At 33.0% G+C, this 4,660-nt stretch overlaps 1 non-coding gene across 1 annotated transcript; it reads left to right on the top strand.

Moving 5' to 3' along the window:
- The first annotated feature begins 3,280 nt into the window (after positions 1–3,280).
- Positions 3,281–3,384, top strand: LOC111754394 (U6 spliceosomal RNA). The gene has a single exon (XR_002789086.1). It is a non-coding gene; the product is annotated as a U6 spliceosomal RNA (small nuclear RNA).
- The last annotated feature ends 1,276 nt before the right edge of the window (positions 3,385–4,660 follow it).

The following is a 4,660-nucleotide window of genomic DNA, read 5'->3' on the forward strand; positions in this document are numbered from 1 at the left end:
ATGTAAAGATCTTTTACTTCCTTTGTTAGATTGATTCCTAAGTATTTCACTATTTTTATGCTATTGTGAAGGGTCTTATTTCCCTAATATCTCTCTCAGTGAGTTTGTTATTCAAGTATAGGAATGCTATTGACTCTTAAGAGTTGCTTTTGTATCCAGCTACACAGCCAAATCTAGTCATTGAGTCTACAAGTCTTTTGGTGGAGTTTTGGAGCACTTCTATATCGAGTGTCATGTTACCTGCAAATAATGATAATTTAATTTCTACATGTCCCATCTTTACTTCTTTTATTTCCTTCCCATTTCTAATTGCTCTGGTCAATGTCCAGAAGTATATTGAAAAAAAATCAACCCCTCCATATTCAAAGACCCAACCCAAAAATGGGCATCTGAGTTGAATAGACACTTCTGGAAAAAAAAATACATGAAAAAGTGTTCAACGTTACTGGTCATTCAAGAAATACAAATTAAAGTAACACTGAGACTCCATTTTATTCCAGAAAGAATCATCAAGAAAACAACTAATAACAAATGTTGGCAGGGCTGTGGGGAGAAAGAAACACTTCTCTACTGTTGTTGGGAGTGTAGGCTGGTGCAAATCAGGGTAGAGATTCCTCAATAAAGTAGGATTAGAGGTTTCATTTTACCCAGATATTCCCCCTTGGGTATCTTCCCAGAAGAAATGAAAGCATCATACTATAGAGAAATAAGCACACCCATGTCAATAGCAGTGCAGTTTGTAATAGCTAAATCTTAGAAGTAACCACATGTCCATCAACCAAAGAATAGATAAAAAGTAAGTTTTTTAAATATAATAGAATATTAGTCATAAAGAAAGAAAAAATTTAAGCATTTATAACTAAATGAATGGACCTTGAGACCATAATCATAAGTGAGTTAAATCAGGCACACATGTAAATATTGTACTATCTCTCTCTGGTGTGAGAAACAGAAAGTGTAAATAAGAACAAAATTGTACAAAAAACAATGTGAAATAGGAAGAAACCTTTAAAAAGGAAAAGGGAACTAGGGAGGGGAAGGGTGATAGGAAGGAAAGGAAAAAAACAAAATGAGAAAAGAATTAAATGAAAACAGAACTTTGTGAATAGGGAGGAGAATGGGGTTTGAAAATAGGGGATGAGAATGGGGTGGAAAAGGGAATCAAGATATATCACGTCCAGGTACAAATTCCCTATAATGAATATGACATTATGCATACCTAAATTGTACCAATAAACTTAAATAAATTATAAATAAATACATAAACCATAAAAAAGAAAACTAAGATCAAGCATGATTCCTACATGAATAAATAAATGAATGATAATCATTCAATGAATCAATCATTCATGAAGGAGTACCTTAGAGAGTTTGAAAGAGATTGGAAAGTTATTTTTGGAAAGAGAGGCAGAGACAGACACAGAGGCAGAGAGACAGAGATAGAGATACACAAAGAGAGAGAGAGAGAGAGAGAGAGAGAGAGAGAGAGAGAGAGAGAATTATGTAGGTCATGTGGGTCATGGAAGGAATTTGAATTCTATCAAGCCATACCACTAATTATGCCATTTCCTACTTAACTGCCCCTAGTCTTTCTCCCTGGTCATAAAATAAATTCCAAATCCTACATCTTTTATTTCAGCTGCACAGGAATGTTAGTCTTTGGTGGTCTCCAGAGAAGAGGATTCCAAAAACTATGTCTTAAATTGGGTCGGGGACATAATTAAGTAAAGGATTGAGGAAAGTTGGTCGGTGGAAAAAAATCTGAATGAAGATTCACAAGCTGACCTGTCTAGAACTGAGATACAAAACACAGGCTAGACCATAGTATGTATTTTTCTTTTTGTTTTGTTTTGTTTTTGTTACTGGGGATTGAACTCACAACCTCATGCTTACCAAGCAGGTGCTTATGCCACTGAGCTAAATTCCTAGTGAGGCTAGACTACAGAAGAAAGTAAATTTGCTTAAAATCCTGGGGATAAATCCTGAAGAGTCTAAAAGATTTTATTAGAACTTTTAATTTAATTATACTGGCATTTGAGGATTATTTTAATGATATTTTACTTATTTATTTATTTGTACTGGGAATCAAACTTATGACTTGTACTTGCCAGGCAGGCTTTTGTGCCACTGAGCTAAACCCTGGGTCTTTTATGACATTTTAAAAGAGAACTAAAATAATAAAAATGCTTTTTAAGGAATATGATTCATTCTACAATGTATAAGTTAGGTCTATCTAGGAACTATATTATTTTCTTAAGGCTTCTGATATTAGCAAAGTAAATCAGAAACATCAGAGGAGTTTGTAGTTTGTAGTTGACTGAACTGTAGATACTTCTTTTGATTAATACTGCAAACCCCATAAAATGAGACTCATTTGTAGTTTTAGCACAAGAACAGACAGAATTTTATAGTGAACAATCAATATAATATCTTTGGGAAAATTTCCTGTGTCCTTTTAGAAAACATTTTTTGATGCTGAAAAATACAAAGATTGATTTTCACTCTCTTTTGTAAGTATATGTGACACTAGGTTTTGAGGACAATTACAAAGGCAAGAATTTTCTGTTGTTTTCAGCTTTAATTCATTTGGCAAAAATACTGGTTAAAGGTAATTAAGACAAAGTACATTTAAAATTATTACTGTAGCATTAGATTAGCTAGTTTATGACAATTTGCGTTTGTATAACACTCTCAAAGCCTTTGATCTAGTGAAGAAAAGTAAGATTTCTAGACTGAAATGAAATTGCTATGTTCCTTGGGCATGATAAATTCGAGTCCTTTTTCACTGAAAATATACAGCATTTAAAAGAAAGAAGATCTAGAACAGCGGTACTGTGATTCTTTTGAAATGTTAGATCTAATTTATTAATTCTAACCTTGTTTTTAATTTAATTTAATTTATTTACTTTTTTGAGACAAGGTTCCCTATGTAATTCAGGTTGGTTTTGAACTCACCATTTAGCCCAGGCTGATCTTAAACTCAAGATGATCCTCTGCCTCAGCCTCCCAAGTGCTGAGATTACAGGCATGTATGGCCACACTCAGGTGGTTCTAGTTTTGGAGAAATAAATTAACAGGATAAGAATGTTTTTTAGATGTAAAATATATCATGTCCTAAAAATATAAAAAGATTACATTTTTTCTTAAGAGAATAAAAATTTGGACCAAATAATTGGAAAACATAAAAACTTTTATTCAAATGACAAGATATGATTCCAAAGCTCATTGTTTTTCCTCTGTAAAGATCAAGGCAAAAAGTTTAAATTAATAATATATATGAGTGCTCACTTCAGCAGCATAAGTACTAAAACTGGAAAGATACAGAGATTAGGATGTCCCCTGCACAAGGATGACCCACAAATTTGTGAAGCGTTCCATATTTAAATAATAACTATAAAACAGGGGTATCTATTCTGTTGTAGACAATGTGAACTTCAATCCAAAAATGATCAAAAGAGATAAAGAAGATCACTACATACTTGTTAGGGGACTAAATCAAGAGGAAGAGTTAACAATCATAAATATATATGCACCAAATACAGGAGCACTCAACTATATAGGACAAATGCTAATAGACAAGAAAACCAAACATGCAATAATACAATTGTAACAGGAGACTTTAATACCTCATTGTCACCGAGATAGATCATCTAGACAAAATTCAGCAAAGAAATAACAGAACTGAATCAAACCTATGAACAAATGAACCTACTAGATGCTTACAGAGTATTCCACCCAACATCAGAGTACACATTTTTCTCAGCTGCACATGGAACTTTCTATAAAATAGACCATAAATCAGCCCATAAATTATGCTTAAGTAAATGCAAAGGAAATGGTATTATCCCATGCATATTATCTGACCATAGTGCACTAAAATTGGAAATTAATGACAAAAGAAACTACAAAACCTACATAAACATGTGGAAATCAAATAGCAACCTCCTGAACAGCCAATAGGTTACAGGAAGAAGAAATTAAACAATATCTACAGTTCAATAAAATGCATATACAACACAATGAAACCTGTGGGATGCAGTGAAAGCAGTCCTAAGAGAAAAATACATAGCAATGAATTGTCACATTAGGAAAACAAAATGAGCACAAATAAACCACCTAATGCTGGACCTCAAGCTTCTAGAAAAAAGAAGAGCAAGTCAAGACAAAAGTTCATAGAAGGAAGGCAATTATAAAGAGTAGAGCAAAAATTAATGTGATTGAGTCTTAAAAAAATACAAAGAACTAATGAATCAAAGACTTAGTTTTGCCAGGGATTTAGCTCAGTGGCAAAAGCACCTGCCTGGCAAGTGCAAGATCGTGAGTTCAATCCCCAGTACTAAAAAAAAAAAAAAAAAAAAAAAGAGAGAGAGAGAGTTGGTTCTTTGACAGAATAAACAAAATTGATAAAATTGATAAACCCTAACCAAACTTACCAAGAAAAAGAATGAAAAACTCAAATTCATGCAATAATGAATGAAAATTACTACAGATCCTGTGTAAATTCAGAAGATCGTGAATACCTGCCTTGAAAATCTTCACTCACATAGGCTGGAAAACACAGAGGAAATGGACAGATCCTTAGGAACACATGAATTAGCAAATCTAAATCAAAAAGATAAAAAATTTTTGAAGAACCCACTATCAGTTACTGAAATTGAAA

Source organism: Cavia porcellus, unplaced genomic scaffold (genome assembly GCF_034190915.1).
Source record: "Cavia porcellus strain 051 isolate PalLab524CR breed Dunkin Hartley unplaced genomic scaffold, mCavPor4.1 scaffold_1, whole genome shotgun sequence".
NCBI lineage: Eukaryota > Metazoa > Chordata > Mammalia > Rodentia > Caviidae > Cavia > Cavia porcellus.